The sequence below is a fragment of the Crassostrea angulata genome, chromosome 4 (assembly GCF_025612915.1).
Source record: "Crassostrea angulata isolate pt1a10 chromosome 4, ASM2561291v2, whole genome shotgun sequence".
Taxonomy (NCBI): domain Eukaryota; kingdom Metazoa; phylum Mollusca; class Bivalvia; order Ostreida; family Ostreidae; genus Magallana; species Magallana angulata.
In genome coordinates this window covers 3,075,138-3,097,058 of record NC_069114.1, presented here as the reverse complement: position 1 = coordinate 3,097,058, position 21,921 = coordinate 3,075,138, and the positions used below count along the sequence as shown (strand labels likewise).

Sequence of the window (21,921 nt, the reverse complement as noted above, 5' to 3'; positions counted from 1 at the left end):
ATATATATATATATATATATATATATATATATATATATAAGGGGCGGGGATGAATTGTACTAAATTACACGGGTTAGAATTCGGATATCTTCTTAATATTGACAAGTAAGTAGTCCAATTCAGAGTTGTGATAACGTTTGAACAAAAGATAGATTCTGGAATAATATTTTTCTTTTATTTCCTGCATTAGGTTTCAATGTCTCTAAGTATTCATTGACCTTTTCAAATCAGTCATTTTTTTGTATACTAGTGATTAATACAAATTTCATTTTTTTTTTCAAGATGAACTGAATAGGTAACCTTAACCACCTTTGCAGCTCTATACTTTAATTTTTCCAATTACTTTTTTTCGTCACTTTTTATTTTTAACAAAATGAACATAGCAGTCAAAGAAGTACAAATGAAAAAGATACAGGGCGAAAAATCCAAAATGTCTTTAATAACACTTATTATACTTTCTAAAGGAGTTTATTATCGCTATCTATCAAATACTTTCAAAATTGTTTTCAATGCAAAATGTCGTTTACTTTATATTTTTGGTTCTGTATCCGAATCTAAAGAGGTAAGGGAGGTTATCATGTTTTTTTTATTCTAGAGAGTTAACGTAGTTAGGCCTAAAGGAATGGATGTGTATTGAAATGATTGGAAAAAAGTGGTAGAAACAGAATCTTTGAACAGGGTACGTATGGTTTTACAAAATATCTTCCTAAAAAATGTATCAAAGGTTGTAAATGTTATTCGGGGCTCATATAAACTCATTGCAAATGAGTATCATGTCATTTTTCGTCTTATTTGTTTATATGTTCGTGATTGGTAATAAGAAGATTTCTATATGTTTATTATTTATATGTATAAAGTCTTGGTAATTTCAGGTTCATTTTTAATTTGATAAATTATTTCATTTATGGTAAATACAAGTTTTGCAACAGCCTTTGTGTTCAAGAGCTTATATGCATTTTGTTACACATTTATGCTTTAATATTGTTTTCATATCGCTTAGATAAGTTTGTATTTTGATATTTGGATAATCATTTCTTAATATCATTGTAGTTGCTTTAACTTGGTAATCAGTATTGGAACAAAATGTATGCTACTAGTTATGTTTTAAATGTAGAAAAAAAAAACCAAATTCTACATTTAAACGTGGGGAAAACCCCGATAACTATATTTAATTTGAGATCATTTTAAAGGGGAGGCTAAGAACTTGTTTCATTCCGTTTCTGAAAGACAGTAGGCATTTTACAGTAAAGATATATGTCATAAGTCAAAAAAATAAAAACTCCCAAACTTGTAGATCCGACAAAAATATAATTGATACAGGTATCAAAGAAATTTATCGACCAATCGGAAGCGCCAATATTTTATTAAGCTGATAAATATTAATTGATTAAAATACCAAATGTGAATATTTAACTGATCAGTAATCCATCATGAATGCCGTAAAGCCACAGCAATATGACAATAAATCTCACTTATCCAAAAGAATGGGTTTTTGATGAAAGTTTACTACCCAGAGACAATCATGAAAGAACAGTAAGTTTAATTACAATATTGTCTAAAATTGTTTTTTATTAAAATAAAAGAGAGAGAGAGATACATATATATATATAGAGAGAGAGAGACCTCTTTAGTGGAAAAATTGCAACTTCGGAGTCAATTTCACAGATACTGGCGGTGGCGCATCTGAATATCCACATGTGCGGTTGGTAGGACTGTTTTTTTATGAATCAATTGCAATCACAGTCTTATATTTTAAATGTGGCATGGTTTGTTCAATTCGGTCAAAAGTTGTCCTAGGTTTGTTTTATATTATTATCAATATCCATGTACTCTAGATTAAAAATTCAAATCACTGAAACCTCAGGTACAATGTCATCTCCAGTTTAGCGTTATATTTTATGTTTGACCGCTATTAGCTTCCCGTGCATCGCAAAAAATGTTTCAAAGCACACTAGATGTAGTCAAACAGAAGAAGTGAACCAAATCCAAGGTATACTTTTGTGACCCTAAAAAGCAGTTAAAAAATATGTGATATATTTATTTCTTAAACAATGCCTTTTTCGTAAATAGAAAAAATAAGGTTTTATTGTCCGACTAAAGAATTGAATTATTTTTAACTTCTCTTGAATTTCATTAAATATTCCAAATCCATTATTTCCAAGTAATTCAGGCCCATTTTTGGTTTGGTTTGAATGAGATTTTTTTTTATATAGCATTTGATAACTTTATGATTATATTTTTCTTTAATTACTTAAACTTCTAGTAATACATACTGAAAACGTAGTTTAAGAATACTGATGACGTTATATTCCTATTTCTGAAGTATTCTTTTTTCCCCCAAATGTAGTTACCAAGCTAGCCATGGAACTAAATTATGAGTAGAAATGTTAAGGTGGAAGGCTACATCGTCACAAACATGTCTGACTTCCGTTCGAAACGCCATTGTGTTCCGGATTGATAACATTATGTCGTGGTACAAAATAGCTATACACCGTTTAATTGAACTCTTCTAACTAAGGAGACGAGATAGGACTGAAATCACCAAAACGCTTAGAAAATATGTCAATTTCCTTCCTGTTTAAAGCTTTTAACTAACATTGATTATCAGCTGTTTTGTACGGAAAACGTGGACTCTAAATAATATACCGTTTCCCTGCTCTGCTGCCATTGGCAATACATTTTTGTCATGTCATCTGCAACAGACGATCATACATATGTGGCGGATTATCGATATAGGTAAGCAGATGTCAAATTTTCATTTAAACTATATATGTATGATGAATATAAAACGAAAGTACCGTAGTACGATCTCTTGAATTGATCCTAACTTCCCAAATTAAAAAAAAAATTTGCAGTAAAAGACTTTCACTGAAACTTTGACATTAAACTAATGTATTTTGATTTAGATAGATACAGCTAGGTAGCAATAGCAGTGGAAGCCCGGATTTGCAAGCAAAATGAGGGAAAGACAGGATTCTGAAAAGGAGCATGTTTTTCATTTCCACACATGCATGTGTATCACTATGGACATCTAATGTATGTATTAATATGCGTATGGTTGTTGTTTATAATTGCTATTGTATATAAAAAAGTAAAAGGCAATTTATAATATAATTAACTACTAATATTTTGTAAATATATATAATGCATTCATCAATAATATAATTTTTCAGCTTCAAACATTATCATAAGCACTACTTATCTTATATCTACATATTTAGCATAGACTTGTTCTTTTTTTAATTTTTCTTCGTGATTTTTGTTAATTAAAAAATTGATCCCAAGATATTTGAGAACATGTAAAATAAAGAAAGACAACTCTTAAACAGGATCTTTCATACCAAGATTTTTGCAATAATTAAGTATTTCCTTTAATTTTTCAATTTCATTCAATTTCTTTTCTTTATCCCATTCACCAACGAATATTGTTTATATTTTCAGGTTTTTGTGGGATTTTGTCCAGCAGTTTGCCTTAACAGAATTTTTTTATATTTTAGTTTCATATTTATGTGGATTCCAATAAAAATCATACAAACTTCATTCATGATTTTTTTGTTTTTCATTTCTAAACTTAATAACATTTCACTTTCATAAGAATTTTAAAACAGAAATGTTTAAAAATTTGATAAATAAGGGGTTATCTGGAACCAGACTGATATTTTAAAAATTCTCTAGAAAATAGTGTATTGTATTTTGAGGTGTATTATTGTTGAATACTGTGCCTAGTATTGGTAACAAATGCATGCAACAAAAATCTCCTACACTTATTTGGTGTAGAGATCCACCTTAACAAATGCATCCACACTTGGCACGAAGAAGTAGAAATCATCTAATCCGATCTACCGTCCGTAAAATTAAAAGTTTTAGATTCCATGGAAAAGTATGTCACACGTATATTGATTACTAACATTCTAAAAAAAAATTGTACAATATCAAATTTCGCTTTCCTGTAACTTAATTACCATCGATTATTCGAATACATAAAAAAAATCTTTAATATGTAGTTAGAAATTTTTTAAACCCTTCAAAACAAGGAAAACTTGGATAAAATTAAAATAAAATGGCTTTAATAAATATCGTTTTTATTCCTTTGAACAAACAACATACACAAATTCTCTTCATTCTACATAAATTTGACACTTTAAGGTACTGCAGTGAGCCTTCACCATGTAAAATAATCGGTCATCTTTATTCGAAGAACCGCCATGTAAGGTATCTGGCTGACTGTCAACGCAAACGTATGATATTCCAGCCTCGTGATCAGGGTAGCCCGCTGTAAGGTAGCCATAGTATTCCAGTTTCCATCCTTTGTAACACGTTTTTCTAGCTACAATGACAATTTATAATATATATATATATATATATATATATATATATATATATATATATATATATATATATATATATATATATATATATATATGTGTATATATATATATATATATATATATATATATATATATATATATATATATATATATATATATATATATATATATATATATATATATATATATATATATATATATATCTCGAAATGTATACCATTAAGCTGATTATCCATATGCATAATATTAGTTGTACAATGAAATGGAAAATAACTAGCATGAGTTTATTTGATTTAATTTCACTAAGGATAAGGGACACGGTGACTTGGTTAAGACTGTATTTATTCATTTGGTAACAATAAAGGATAAAAAAGACCCAAAGGAGATCCATTTTTAAAAATAAAAGTATCTAAATAGTCATTTTAAGTCCTTTTTTCCATAACACTCCTAAGATCAAGCTAGTGATAAAATAGTTGACAGTTTGTATATTGTCTTTTAGGTTTCCTGAATATAACAAAATGGATACAGAATGTAGACCAATAAGGCTTATAATCTAAAAATATTTATATCATTGGAAAAAGCGGCTTAAAAAGTAGGATGGACATGTAAAATTGTTAAAGGAAATGAACATGAAAAAATTATTTGTTGCTTAATAAATTTTAAAAGACCTTTGAAACTTAAAAATGAGGTCTGTTACTTTTTTGTTTATTTCTATCAAGAGATTTTATCAATTTAACACTCTCAGTGAAAGGTTTATGGAGGTAATCCATTATTCCCCAGCATGCATCTGTTATCTGACGTAAATAAGCCACATTGCTGCTGGTGAGTGGGTCAATGTTGGAACTAGGCCAGTGTTTATGTACAGAGTTGATAAAAGTTACGAAGAAAAAATATGCCTTGATGTGAAGAAAACTTATGTGTACTGTCATGAGAAGACAAGGATTTAGTACATTTCTGTGAATGAACCTCAGATAACTATATATGATTTGTGCAAAAAATGAATAGATAAATTAATTTGTGAAATATGAGACCATCGCATTCCAGATGTGGCAGTCAGTGTTTACATAAATAAAATACTGTTTGTAGATTTCAATTTAAATTAATATAAAAATGTAATTTCATTTTCTTTGTGGGGTTTCTTACCGTTACCTTTTATTTAAATGCCCTGGAAATTTTTCTGATTTGTTTTTATCTTTTTTGATAGATAAGATACATGTATTGATGATATGTACGCCGGTGTAACGAAGAATATTGACCCGGGTTGAAAATTGACCCGGGGGTCATTTTTCAACGTTGAATATTGATCCGGCGGGTCATTTTTCAACGTTGAAAATTGAGACCAAAATCGTGAAATTTATACCCGGGGTCATTTTTCAACGGTATGAGAAAGATTTTTCTAAACTCTGATGACCTCGACACGTTGAAAATTGATCCTGTTGAGAATTGACCCCAACCTCAGAGTTTTGATCTGAACTGGAACTTACTCTACACAGTTTAAATGTACAATCATGCACATATTTGAAAGTCTTAGTTTTAAAATGTTCATATTGTCCGATACATATGCGGACGGGCTAATTTCTTTTAGGTTGATAGGTCCAATTTATCATTTAATTTTGAGACTGAAAATATGATATCCATTTATTATTACTATACTATGTCAATAAAGCTAAGAAGATGACCGTTTGCTTCGGAATGGAACAGGCGAGTAGGGCTAGAATACTTTTTGACATAGTGACATGGTTTTCATTCCCTCATGTGACAGAATTTTAAGTTTCAACTTGTCATAATCTCTGATAAATATATCTAACAAATGTATTGCCCGTTATTGTCAATTTTAAGGCAATTCAACAGAGCCCTATTCGACAGGCACCTGGCGTTGTATTTTCTAATAATTGAAAATATAACCTCTATACTGTTTTATTGGGTAAAGGGTATATACATTTATATCAAGACAAAAGGATATAATGTCAGATCAGATTAATTTGAAGAAGTCAACACCCCTGACAAAAAAATAAATGAATGGTTGTCATATTTTTATCTTTTTTATATATACTGAATTATACATATATATACTTGACAATAATTTTTCATAAACTTAATTGTCGGATTAACTTTATTGAAGCACCATTCAATTTTCTGCATATGCAGAGTCATAGTTCTTTTAAAAAAATGAATTTATTTCTATCATTTTGAGTTTTCAATTCCATCAAATTAGATACACAGGCAACTGACGTAATATATATCCTCAAAATTAAAAACATATAGCATACAGCAAAAACGTTATCAATTTAAAAAAAATAAAGTAGGTTTGCATCTAAATATACAGTCGGAGGATGGTTGATCTAATTATATTAATGGTATACATGAAAAGGCATGCAAAAAGTTGAATATATTAAGATTATTAAGCATACAATTGATAGATAAACACTTGTTAAAATTCGGCTTTTATCAGACCTAGACTGGAAAATGGTGATGTTGTTTTGAGCAGCTGTATCATGGAAAATCCGAATTGCTTAAACATGTGCAAATTGAAGCAACCAGGACAGTGACAGGGATCAGAATTAATTCTTCTAAAATCATTTTATATAGTGAGCTTGATTTGGAAACCTTACAATCTCGAAGGGATAAACATAAACTAATTATATTCTCCAAGATTATAAATGGTTAAACACCACAAAATATGTTAGATTGAATTCAATCATATTTTCTAACTGAACATACATGTACTCTTAGGTCAAATGAGCTTTTTTTTTATCTACCACTATATACTTATTACAATAGCTTTGCTCCGTCTACATGTAAATTATGGAAAAATCTTCATGCAGGAAAGAAAATTCCATCAACTTTATCTTTCTTTAAGTCAAAACTTAATTAAAAAACAAAATATACCTAAAGCTTACAAAAATGTCAGTTAAGGCAATAGGAAATATTATTTTACGTCAATTACGGAATAAAGCTAGTAAAGCTTTCTTTAAGGATTTTTTAAACTGATGGGAGTCGATGTTTATAGTGTAGGTCTGAATCTGAAGGAAATGTGATTTTTCCCCCTGGATATCCAAGGAGACGAACTTTTTAAACAACTTATTGACATTAGTGTACTATATACTTTATGGTAGTTCTGATTTTTCATATAGATAAAACTGTAAAATTGTTTCCCATGTTTATATTTATATTAGAGCTCCAAAGCGTTTTTGATTCTCTTAGGTTACACGATTTAAACCTATTTAAGAATTATAAATGTACATTTACTTAATATATAGCCGCCTTTTATTAACTGTTCTTTTCAAATGGGTTGGATCATGAAAATGTCATTCTTATGTTTATATCCCTGCAAGTATAAATGAAGGTGATAGGTTTGTTCATGTAGGTGCGAGTCAACATGTATACCAACAATAAGTCATACAATCATATATCATAAATATTCAGATAATTATTTAATATTCAAGTATCCCCTGTCTTATATGCACATACATGTTATATCAATAATATTCTGTAAACTTGTAATACTATATTCTTATGACTATAGATAATTTCTTCTTGACTTTGTATGTTTGAAAGGGTTTACATAGGCTAAGACTCTTATCCAATCCATTCAATAATTTGATCATTCCGTTCAATAAAACACGTTTTAATTGATTTAATAATGTAGGTGGCTGTGATAGGAAGATCAATCATCTACTCCAACGCTGCTGTATGATCTTCTTCTTCATATTTCTATTCAAAAAATGCAATTTACCTATTTATTGACGAAAACAATTACTGTTAGTATTTATGATAAATTTTTGTAATCAAAGCAATTTAGAAACTATTAAAGCAAAATTATTTTATTGTCATCCTGTACAAAAATTAGGTTGCTAACTTGCTACAGATTCCATGAAGGAGAATTCTTTACACCTAAAAAAAAATCAGCGATTTGATGATATTTAGTTACCTTAGTAACCACGTAACAAATAACATTTTTTAAAAAAATGGCTTTCAAGATAAAGTTACTACAGCATTGTTCATGAAAGAGAACATGTAAGCATATCATCATTTTGTACACTGTTATTGGCCGGATAGGTGTGAATACAAAATTCAGATAATAACAGTTTTAACAAACTGAGTGGGTGCGAGCACAAAAATCTCAATATGACATACTCTAAATTTTGTATTTGCACACACCCAGAAAATCTACAATGAACAATATCAAAGTTTCAATTTACTGGATGAACGTAAAACCAAAATTAAACAATATGATGTATTGTAATTTTTAAAATATTTACATTTGTACACTTCTCCAGCGAATTTAAAAATTGGAGTTTAACTGCATTGAATATTTTAACGTGTAATTATGTATATGTCAAGGGGTAGCTGATATATAATATTCTGGGCTACATTTGGGAACAATTAAGAACTCCAAGTCCTTTTGTGGAAATGACGCTATATATTTATTGTTGTATTTGTATATTGAATAAATGGTTTCCTCAAGTACAGCTAGGTGATCTATAATCATATAAAATTATAACATTACTAAAACACTCTCATTCTCTACATTCACTCATTAAATTTATTTTTAGTTATATAATATTTAAATTACACATATTTGATTAAAATAACCCACCAAGTATAACAGCAATATGAACTGAGATAATAGTCGGGTTGACAAGCTATGAAGCTTAATAATTCAACCGTCTGTCTTGGGTGGCGTCGTGACATTAAATCAAAGTTCGGGCTAAAAATTCGATAATGCAAACGGACATGCGCTCTCACTCACTTAAACCCGTAAAACCAGCCTAACACACCCATTCATTCACTGATCCACCCGCCAAACGTAACCATGTGACCTCTCGTACTACTATGATTGTATGAATGAATGAAGCGGTGTGAATGTAAACAAATGAACAATGGGAAATGAAAACATGAAATGTTGAAATAAGTGAACACAAATATGAATAATAATTAACTAAAACAATTAATCCTTTGACATATACAAATATTCTTAAAAAAACATATATTTTTTAAAGAAATATGTAGATATCACACAAAACAGCAATTATACGCGAAAAGTTATTACATATTTAAAGTGATAATATGTAAATTAAAAAATATTCATTTATAAAGTCTAATTTTTAACCCCCCCCCCCCCTTGAAACATATAAATATTAAGAATAAATATGTATAAACTGATAATTTTTAATTAAATAAACTCAAGTTATAATATTGATTCGTTATTTTGTGCTTCTTTGCTGTTGAATTTTGAACCGGTTTCATGATCAAAATTCCACGATGGGGGTCAATTTTCAACGGATTAGGGTCTTTATTCAACACCTTTCGTCTCATTATTCAACGTTGAAAAATGACCCCCGGGTCAATTTTCAACCCGGGTCAAAATTCTTCGTTACACCGGTTCTGTTTATGCTGTCAGAAGAATAACAGGACTGAGACACTTTTTAAAAGGCGGGGTGCTGAGCAATGCACCTTATGTGCTCATTTATGTAGCACACATAATGTTCAAACTAATAAATAAGAAATTCCTGAGTGCAAGAAAAAATAGGTCACAATAACACTGATCCACAGACATTCCATTCTAGTTACATGTCACATGAACTGCTGGTGGGAATGCATCATTTTGAGATCCAAAATCTTCCTCCATAAACACTGATTAAAAATGACAACTCTTTACATCCATTGCAAGTTTCAATTCACATTTTGATGATGGCATTTTATCTCTGTTAATAAACGTGTGTAAAAATGCAATGTGTCTCACTGACGTCAGCATCAGTGCTGCCCTCTCTTAGATGCTTAGAGATAACCCAGCAGAGAGGTAATGATTTTAACGATATGGCAGCGCGCATGGATTGCAAGAATTAGTAATTCTAAGTGGTATATCTTCTTACTGAGGAAAGCTCTGTCTAAACGGTTTTCAGATATCATTATACACATCAAACAGACGAATTTGAGCCCTTCATAATTGTTTCATGTTAACTTCCTTTAAGGAATAATATATAAACAATAAACTTAACATTTCAAGAGAACAATAATGTTAAGTTACATAGATTGAGCATTAAGTCAGATGTCACTTTCTCTAAAAAAAAATATTCAGTCATTTGAACTTAGATTTTTGGTATTTCAAGTCATATACATATTAAACTTGTATTATTTTTGACCTTTGGGAATGTAACAATGTATCTTTAAATCCAGAAAATATAAATGATGTTCATATCACAAAATGTTTTTGAATAGCAATTTATATTTTTGCTTTTCATTGTATCTGAACATTCTTTTTATTTGATTTGTCTTCTTTTTTATGATACTATTACTTAAAATTATCTCATTGCCTTTCGAAATATTGTCTAGTTTTAAAATCAATCACTGTTTTGGTTTTGACTTTTAAGTAAAAGTATGCATTTTGTACAGGAAATTAGGAAAAATCAAACAATCATTAAATACTAACAAACACACGTCAAAGTCAAGAGCGAAATAAGAGCGTCGTAAGTTGTCATTATGAATAATAATTTCAATTCCATTTAAAAAATGAAAGTGTGTACAAATCTAGAAGTACTAACCGATCAATGCAGTTTACCTTTTTTATGAATTAACTGGTATTGAATGACAGCAAATTGATTTTGTATTATGTCGGTCACATATTGCCTTATGTTGCAGTGTAGTGTTTTTCATTACATGTGTTTCATGAAAGCAGAAAATTACATTCAAACATTGTTGCATCGTCAATATCAGCAAATGATATGGATTTTCTTTTTAAGAGATACATTTGAATTGTTATCGTCTAGTGCTGTTAATCACGTTATTACTGATAATAGTTGTTCACAGCCAATAATTAGTTAGTGTATCCATTACTCAGTTCTTTATAGGTTTGCAAAAACCTATCCCAGGTTACCCTTGCATCTCTCTGTCTGAAGCAAGTTTTTTTTTCATACATATATTTAAAGAGGAGGTTTATTTCATTAAATATCATAACCACTGATGTGGTAAACAGATATCAGTGTAAAACATGCTAAAAATACTAAATGTATTAATTAAAATATGGCATGTTAGCTGTACAATTATTCATGTATAAACTATATATATTGACCACAAATCTCAAAATGTACAATGAATTAAATCATATCTTCCTGTTTACAATGAAATTCTGGCTGACGTGGTTAACAGATATCAGTATAAAAAAATGCTAAAAATACTAAATGTATTAATTAATATATGACATGTTAGCTGTACATATACATGTAACTATTTTAATCACAAATCTCAAAACATTCAATGAACATATTTTCATGTTAGAAATGAAATTTGGCTGATTTGACTATCAGTGTAAGACATGCTAAACAAATGCTAAATGTAACTGCTATTAACCATGCCGTACATGTACACTCAAAACACTAGTCTAGAATCTTAACTTTCACAACTTGATGAAAAATATTTGTTTAAAGATAAACATATCTTCAAAGACTTTGTAACACGTGGAGCATTTTTCATTTACAGAAAAGAGATTGTATATTCCATCTTTGCTTTTTCTGTTACAAGCAAGTTGTACAAAACTAAAACAAAGTTCACTCCCTGCAGTCCTGTTAGCAATGTGTCTACTATCTTTTCTGAAATCAAATGTTCTAAGGAGGGCAAGTTGTTGCTATAAGAGTGGCAAACAGTTGCATTTGAAATTGTGAATGAAGAAGACAAATACTTTGGAACACTTAAATCCACACCTACAGAGGTCACTAATTTTTGTAACGCTAAAACATCCTCTAGTGCATCATGAGCCTTATAAGGTTCGCACACATAGCGTTTGTACGAATTTTCTAAGGAAAATGAACCAACTTTTGGATCAAAAATTTTAAACAACTGTTTTGTGTCAACAAACCCTGCAGTTTTACACAGTTACCAATTTCCTGTGTTTTACTACAATTTTGCAGAGAGTTCAGAAATATATGGCAGTCAAAGGACTTGACATTATGTCCAACTAAAACAACTTTTGACTGGAATTTTGTGAAGAAATTCAAAAGTGCATCAACAGCAGCCACCAAGTGTACAGCATCCACTTCTTCACCATCATGAAACATTTTCGCATCCATAACTCTTAATCCAGTGACTTCAGTAGCCTTGTCTGTGATTGGGATCTTTGGTAAAATGTACTGGGAAAATCTGTCTGATCCACACACAGCAGCAATTTGTGTGATGTGTGAGCTTCTGGCTGAAAGGTTTAAACAATGGTTACAGTTGACAAAGCATGTCTGCTACATGATTTACCATTATCATATAAAATTCAATACACCAATATTGATATTATTATAATCTTTATGTACATGTATACAAAGCATATCATCCAGACAATAAAATAACGTTTGATATTGGACATCAGTTCAGGAAATGGTAAAAGACATTAGAATCATATGATAAAAAGATCTTATATTGGACTGCATGTGCTTGAAATTCTTTTGTACTTGTTTTTGTGTTTATGCAAACACGCAGTACAAACCTGTTGTTTCAAGGTCAAAGTAGACGTGATGGTAAATGCCTAAATTTTCAATTGGCTGAAAGGACGGTTTACTCAAAGGTGGTGGTATTTCACCAATACCAGTAGGGTTATGCAAGGCAGTTTCAGAGCAATAGGTAGGATCTTCTTTAATCTCCCTTGCTGCTGTCATTTGCTTTCTATGAATAAAAGAAATCTATACTCTATGGGAATTAAGGTATGATCAGATAATCACTTATTATTAAGAGTCTACGTACTGTATATGTAAACTGTTAATCATATAATTGTCAGCATAAATTATTATTTCATCATAGTAGGTGTAGACACTGGTTGGCATGCATTAGCGTATCTTTATGCAACCTCTATTTTGTAAAAAAAATCCAATACATTAACATTATGATAATGGTAAGGTCTTTCATTCAAACCTCTCTGCAGTCTTTTTCTTTTTGCTTCTTTGGATATGGACATGGCTTTTTCCGTCTATTTATTCTGTCCTTGAGAACAACTAGCCTCCTTGTTTAGGTCCCCGGGGAAAAGCCTATCTTCTTGTCGACCTATTGATAATAACAGGGACTTTATAAAGAATGAATTGCTAAATTCATATGTTTAATTCTTGCACTAGTATATACAAATACATTTTATTTGTGTCACACTAGCTGCTACCCTGTAGGTTATTGTTCTGCTGAAGAGGCGATTCTTTGGAGCTTTGGATGCCACAGTTTTATTAAAACTTTCGTTCGATTGCGTGCTTCAAAGATTAGCTAATTTCTGTGAATGCTTCTTTAACTTGTTAAAAATGCCTTCCAGGTCTTGCTGCAGAGCTTTATTCTCCAATGGTCGACCATAAGGGAGGGATGTAAACTTTCTGGTTGAGTCTCTTTTATGGTGACACCAAAGTTTATTACATTCTATGTGATTATCAAAGGGATGAAAGGACAGAGCAGGGAGGCCTTTTTCAATTCCACTTGGGCTACCCTGGTTCTGAGAAGCCATATAGTTGAAGCACTTCTGAATGTATCTTATAATTTTAGTGGAGAGGCTTTTATGCATTTTTTGATGATTGTACAGGGAATTTGCAATGTTCCTTTTTACATGGTTCTTGTCGGACTGTTTCTGGATATTTGGATCTAATTGTTTGTTGATTTGCGTAATAGTAGTTGTGTCGTCATCGCCAACCAGCCCTTCATCCTTACTCCTTTTTTCAGTGTCTTTCCTACCATCTCCACTATTATATCAGGTTCCATGGACTTTGAGCTTCCTGTAAGTTTAACATTTTTTTTTAATATTAACATCTCTTTTCCCTTAGACTTTAGAAAAAGAATAGGATTTTAAAGAAAAGTATTTCACATTGCTTAAATCTAAAGCTTTCTAAGTGACATTACCTGTCCAATTTATTGTACAATTACGAGGAGCAGGTGGTGTATTTTTCTGTAAAGCTCTTTATAGCTAGTACGTATGTATATAACATATATCAACTTTATATAAACTTTCAAATAAATAATAATAATCAAGTATTCATCAAGAAATAAATTAAAAAAATTCATACTTTATTCTTGTATGAAAAAAGCGATATTATGTAATAATCAATTACGAATACAGGTATGATATAAATAATACATTTGACCCAGTAATTTTTTTTTGAATATCAAACCATATGATAATCGTAAGGAATTCATTATTGTATGCTAATCTTAACGACTCCATAATTGTGTAATATTACCTGTAAGGCTATCATATGATCGGCCACTTCCGCGCTTTTACCAAGCCCCATCTACACTGACACTTATGCTGGATAACTGTTTCTTTTGTGGGAAGATATAGGTATATATAATAAACATTTCTTAATAATGCAACATCCATAATATTATTAAAAACTCAGAATTTTTATCCTGCTCTTAATTGTAGTTTTAAAAGGGTACATGGGGCTGGGGTGGGGTGGGAACAATTCATACTTATTTCAAATTACTTATGACGATATACCTATATATCATATATCAGGGTTTTTTTCAGCGTCATGTTTTTTTTTCGCGAATCGGAGCCGGGAACGGTATATGAAATTTACGCAAATCAAATTTTCGCTATTTCAAAGTCACATTGAAAATTTAATTCACGATTGTTTTCACTTGTGAGGTAAGAGGGGAAAAGTATCTAAATTGTCGCTCTTTGTAATGAAAAATTCGGACAATGAAACCCTTTACACGATTTCCTTAATGTGAAATAATTACCGATAATTATTTTCAGAGACGCAAACAGTCATAAATAAATAGATCATGTACCGTTACATATACCAGTAGCTTAGGTGTAATTAGACATCAGTTTACGCAAGGAAAACGATCATTTTAATTAGCTTGTCAATGAATTATTTAATAAACAACGAGGCTTACAAATCTTTTATCTGGCGCTTGTCCTCAGAATTCATGCAAGGTATTTTCAGCAAAGTTGAAAGACCAAAGTTTGTTATTCCTTGGCAGTGGGTAAGTTGTAAGGGTAAGCCACATTTCTTGCAGGCAGACAAGCCATCAGCAAGTACCCGAATCTTAATTAACCTACGGCCACATCTCCAGTCCTTTTCAAGACGAGGGGAGTCTATTACCTTAATTGAAAAAAAGGAAGAAAATTCTTGTTCTGAGATTTCTTAATGCAAAAACTCTGATCTTGGTTAAAATTCTTTTTTTCATGTTGTATTTTGTCATTTTTTTTTCAAATTCTACATTGTATGCATTTTTCTTTTGATATTTAATTGTTAATGTAATAATTCTTATAGATATATATGGATTTAAAATACTGACTTGATATCCATCTTTATTTTGTATTAGTGAAGGTTTAAACTTTTAAAATCCATATTGCTATAGCTTAAAAAATAAACTTATGCGACCTGACTTAAATTTGAAAAAGAAAAAAAAATTAAAACAATTGTAATAGTAAAATAAAAATTACAAATTTATCTATTTTTTTTAATGCATCTTGATACAAATCTCCTGATATCTTAAGGTAATTCTATATAAGAGAGTTTCTACTGTGCTAGTTAAAGTTTTTTGACTATAAAATCAAAAAGGGGGGTTATATAACAAACAAGGAATAAATGAAGAGTTAAAAAAATTCGTTTAATATTACTAAAACCATCATAACAATTGTAAATGATTTTTTGTAAATGATAATGTATCTCTGTGACTTTGAAATATACACCTAAGACTCTTAATATATACAAAGTATTGCATGATTTATTGGGATTTTCTTTTACAATGCCATGTTTTTTATCCGTATAGGCCGCCATTGTTTATGATATTTAGTGTAAACAGTGGGAAATTATTTTCTAATCGTTTTCTCTAGGAATAATTTGGATAACTATTACCTTTTTACAAAATCAACAGAGAGAAATAAACTTGGTATGTGTTACATATTGCAATCTTTTTAGATATTAACAACAAAAATGATGCTATCTCTGTCGTCTGCCAGTGCAGTGGCGATATACCGGTATGTCCGATATACGAATAACGTTACAGTATGAGCGATGTTAGAGTTTGCAATGTGTATGTTATAATACTAGTGAACATATCATGCGTAAATATCATTTTTCTCAAATATACTTAATATATAAGCAGTTAGAACTTACATTTTCAGTGTAAACAATCTCAACTTCTTCGAGATCTACTGGAACATTGTCAGCGGGGTGACAGTCATCTGACTCAATTGTTTCATTGGTGGAAGAGATTTTAGAATAGCTATGTGTCTCAGCTATTTTTGTGTTCTCCCATCTCTGTCGAATTCCCCTTTTTATGGAGTCGTATTTGCGTTCCCGTCGTTTTGACACAAAACGACCCCTCAATCTCGGCCTCCCCCTCTCCATTTGTTTTTGTTGTTATTTGCGCCGAATACGGCATGTCGAAAACGACATAATTTCACATTTTCCTCGATCTCAACACATTTAATAAGGTATTATTTTTTGAAATGTAATTACTAATGTAGTTTTATTGTGAATTGCAACAGTTTAAATTTTACGACATGTTCATATATGGAGACCCACTTGAGGTAAAAAACGATGAGAAAAACCCATCCCTAAGGGTTTGATGAACACAATCAACTTTGCTTTAGAGAATATGCAGAGATTTTTTAAATCACTGGATGATTTTAATTCTCAATTGAACTCACTTTTTAAAGATAGTTTAATATTTGTTTTGCTTATCATAACAATATGTTTGGGTACCATATCCATTGATGTAGAGTTGTGACAAAGTACCTTTTAAACAATTCATTTATTCAAGGGAAATATTCTAATTTGCTAAAAGAATATCTGATTTATTTAAAGTTTATTTGATAAATATCTTAGCATATTTTAATAAAACAAATAATTTTATGAGTGCTCTGTTGGAGTTGAATTAGTAAAAAACGGAAGTATTAAAGGAAAATACAAAATCATGTCAACCCATGTGAATAGCATTTGTAGATCATGCATTTTCTCCAGATCCTGCAGATTAGGTTAATATGAAACATGACGTATTTAGGCATATATCAAACATCATTTATGAACACAATGAGCTTATATATGTGTATTGTTGGACCGACGACATCCAAAAATAAGCAGTCAATGCTTAAGAACAAACGGCACACACAAGTTTTCTTATTTTTACATAAGGAGTTCAATCTAATGAGATGCATGTATCCTCTACCTTGAAATAAAGTTAATATCTTTATCTGTTAAGCCCCTTTTAGGGTGTCTGGATAACTATCAACACAGATAAAGGTTGTTTTAAGCTGCGTGGCCATAATAAACCGCCATAACGTAACCATGACATTCCTTAGTTAATTCTTTGTAACATCGTTTGTCTTGCTACTATGACATAGAATCCTTACAGAATATGTTTCAATCTAGAAATTGTGCAAATTCCAACAACGATTATTTATATAGAGGTTGTTGATTACTTAAAAAACAAATTTGATTTCTCAAACAATAGCTGAAGAAGGGGGAACGGTAACTTGGAACAGCCTGCTTTTTCTACTATGATTGATAAGAAACAAAAATGGTTACAGAGATAAAGTTTTTTGTATCTGACAAATTTTGTTTACCATTTTTATTGAAAAAAGAACAGGATCAAGCTATTTTTAGTTATGTATTAAGTTCTTCCGTGAATACGGGATTTAAAAAAAAATTAATGCCAAAACGTCCACTAAGCTGAAAAAATCGACTTGATTGTAACTCGGTTGAGGCGTATCCTCGTCAAGCCGTGTAACAGCCCTTACAGTTATTCACAAGAAATATATGCTTTTTTTCGCTCTTTTTTAAGGAATGAATTTAAAATTTATTAGTTTTATACGATATAAAATGGTTTGGGGCAGTTTACGCTTAAACGATATAAAATGGTTTGGGGCAGTTTACGCTTTATAAACCGCGAAGCGGTTTATAAAAAAGCGTAAACTGCCCCAAACCATTTTATATCGTAAAAAACTAATAAATTTTAAATTCATTCCTTATAATTTAATTTTCAACAACAAAAGATTCAAAGTTTTATGTTTATTTCGTACATTACAACATTAAATTTAAAATTAACCGCGCAAGAATACGTCATTCTATAGTAACGGATTGACCTAAATTTCGAAGCGGAGAAAGACAGCCATGTTTGTTTGGAATGTAAACGATCACAGAACGAGATGTGTTGGATTAATCTACTTAGAAGTGAAATTAAACACACACTGGTGAAAGGCAGAATTCGCTATAAATCCCGAGGAGAAGGTAGATGACTGAAAAGCAATTGGGATCTCTGCAGATGTCATTGGAGCTGTAGCTGAGACTTCACATGGTTTACTAACGGCGTGGTTGGCTGAAATTGGGTCGCTTGTTTCGTTTTGAGGAACTACCAAATTTGATAAAGCTTTACTCATTGAAGCCTTTTGGTAAGTAGAACAATCTCTACTATAACTTATCACAGAAGATTCATTTTTATAGCCACTCATATGCATAATGTGTCGAACCTCAAATCCTGCGTCGTTCATTCCTTGGATTGAGGTTGCACGTAGGCTATGTGCAGTGTAAGTTTTACTGCATTTTGCATTTTTACAAATGTCGGCCATGAACCGAGTGAATTGGTATTTTTTTATCGGAACATCTGTGTACCAAATTTCCTCAGTTGTTGGAGATTTAAGCGCTTCCTTTGAACATCTGTTGAATAAAAATGTTGCCTTAGGGTCCAACTTCGAGAGGTAGAGTTTCAAAGAGGCTACTGGACATTTTGCCCCAGCAGAAGGTACCTCATACATTCTTTTCTCTTTTGGGTTTTCATTTGCATCAATTCCCCTTTGCCAATTTTTCTGTTTCGTTTCATGTGACAAAGCAACATATTCCTGTTTATTTTAATCAACATGAAATTCAAATGAATCAGTTTTTAGTTGTTCATGAAATTCTAACCCCCTGCTGATAAATTAAATTGCAATAAGTAACCAGATTCGGAATCTTAAAGAGATTGGTGTTGGTTCCCCGAAAACATAGGCAGAAATTTTGTCTAGGTCCTGTTTAGGAATGATTTCTTTGTGTTTGATTGGTCGTGAGATGCCATCTTGTAGGTTTTTCTTTAGTTTTCCATCTAGAACATTGATACTTTCTCTAAATTCTCGGTCACGTACGATATCAAATTGTCGTCCAATATCATGAATGTGACGGTTTAATGCTGACCTTATGCTTTTGAATGTATTGTTATGATATTTGGACGCTTGTTGTTTGGTCATAGATTGAGATCTTTTTTCATTTGGCCTTGGTGCAGCCTCTGCATAGAACTTTTCAAGATGGCTATTGAGCTCAGGTGCAGAAATTGAATGAAAGTTGGTTGGCTGCCCAAGAGCCTCAACACTCCATTCTGTAATGAAATTTGAAATTTTTGTTTTGAACATATCAAATTATTTATCATGCTTATTTACATGTACATAAATCCAGATAGCTTTATGTTAAAGCAACCATGCATTTTGTGTGGGGAATTTGGGTTCAAGTCCCAATCTGGATGTACAAAATGTAAGTGATGATGACTTGATATTTTCAATTTTAGCATTTCATTAAATATTTAAATCATAAAGGACGAGTGCACTTATGGGCCCCGGTGAAAAGTGAAAAAATCAAGAATCAAATTAAGCATATTTTTTTCCTTAACATTATCTATTGATATCTATTCCATAAGAATTAACAAGTTTTAGCGCTGAAATTATTGTTTATGAAAAGCACGAAGCTTTAAAACATAGTAGGGGTCAGCAGACATTCGTGATTTTGAATAGTAAATGGAGGACAGGCATTCATTTTAAAGCCTTTGTTTACTGTCAGCCTAACCGAGTACAAACTTGTGGAAAAGACAATATACGCATTATACATTTAGTAAACTCCTGTGAAAGTAAGAAGATTGTACTCGGTTAGGCTGGTACCTAAAAAATGAAAAACGTATGAAAATTTCAAGGTTTTTCCTATAGCAAGCGAAATCTATTACCTGCGTGACCCATGTTTGAACTCACGCATGGAATAAATTATTTCAAACAATCACGTGGTTTCTATCCAGGTAAAGTTTTGTCAAATGTGCTCACTGTAAAACATTGACACGTTTTAGATCGCTTTCCTTCATCTTTGTATGGTCAGGAATATTTGTTTGTCACTATGGTAATATGCAACTTCAAAGCTTCATTCGATTTTTTTTTTCAGACGTAAAATAATGCATAAAGTATAATTCAGCAAACGCGCCAATCGATCCACCAACAGAGCAATGTTGATTTAAATGTCTCCTCCCTCTGATTTCAATAGACACTATTCAAGTAGGTTCGGTTCGATTTTTCCGGATTTAGATTATTTATAGGCATTTAAAAATCCTCAATTTTTTTAATTGTATTCTAATTTTGGTAAATTTAAGCGTGCATATAAATCAGAAGTATCCATGAGTGCTTAACTATTATGAGAAAAAAGCAATTTGATGATATTTTCTACATACAAACGGCACTGAAAAAGGGCCCATTCTCTATAGCTTAAGTGCACTTGTTCTTTACCTTGAAACAAATTTAATCCCCACTTAGTGTTAGATTTTGTGCCTTTTGACTGTCTTCTTTCTTTAAGATCCTGAATTTCTGCATCACTGACAGATTTAAATCTCTTGCTATAGAATGGCTCTTGCAGCATTGTTTCTTCTGTTTTTATAGGGCTTAAAACCCTCTCAAGCTCCTCCTCTGCTTCATTTCTTGATGTTGAGACATCAAACTCACCATCCAGTAATTGGTGCAGTGTGTCCCAATCAATATCTATAATATCTACAGTCTCCCCTACACCCAGCATCTCAAAATCTGCCATGTTGTTTATAGCAGACGACAAGAAACCAAACAACTATAGTTCCATCTGAATTTTGTCTCAATAATATATTTGGTATAAACCTTGTCTTAATTGTTTAAATGAACAATACAAACAATTTTTTTTTTCAAGGTTTAAGATTGTATATAATGTGTATTATATGATCTCTAATGTAAACAGGAAGTAATGATAAAAGTAGTTCCGGCTCATTGTTGTCAAGGGGGCGTGGCCCCATAGGCAACATTCTTTATACAATATAAAACACTGTCATGTGACTGGCTAATCCAATCAAAAGCTTCAATTTGTATGAAATTAAATTATATACATTTGCAAGTATGATTCTTATTTTGAACCTGTAGAATAGCGTAAAAGTTCAATTCTGTGTGAACTTTCTAATGACGTAAAAATAATCATAGCACGCGCTTATTGTGTGACGGTTTCTATAATCTTAATTTGAAAGCACGGTTATTTTAATAATTTTGAACGTAAATATAAGTAATAAACAGCAAGTTAAAACGTTCAGAGAAATATCATAGTTTAATTGAAATGTGACACACAAAAATAAAAAGGTATATCATTACGCTGATGCTGATCTCTTGGTCCACTCCATTGTAAATACATGAAGTTAATCCTCTGAACTGAACAAAACAGTCGACCTACTTTAGTCAAAAGTTAGGAACATAAAATAACATTCATATACATTTCATGAACATTGAACGTTCAATTAATCTTACAAAAATAAATACACTCAAAAGGCATGATGACGTTTATATTTGTGCTCATGGCACATAAATTAGCCAAGTCTATTCAGATTAGATTGAAAG

At 31.1% G+C, this 21,921-nt stretch overlaps 1 long non-coding RNA gene and 1 pseudogene across 1 annotated transcript; one reads left to right on the top strand and one right to left on the bottom strand.

Annotated features, from left to right (window-relative positions):
- The first annotated feature begins 2,389 nt into the window (after nt 1–2,389).
- Nucleotides 2,390–3,540, top strand: LOC128181713 (uncharacterized). Its single transcript, XR_008243354.1, has 3 exons — nt 2,390–2,736; nt 2,911–3,036; nt 3,442–3,540. It is a non-coding gene; the product is annotated as an uncharacterized LOC128181713 (long non-coding RNA).
- An 8,177-nt stretch (nt 3,541–11,717) lies between these two features.
- On the bottom strand, nt 11,718–16,642 carry LOC128180537 (uncharacterized; annotated as a pseudogene).
- Nucleotides 16,643–21,921: the final 5,279 nt, after the last annotated feature.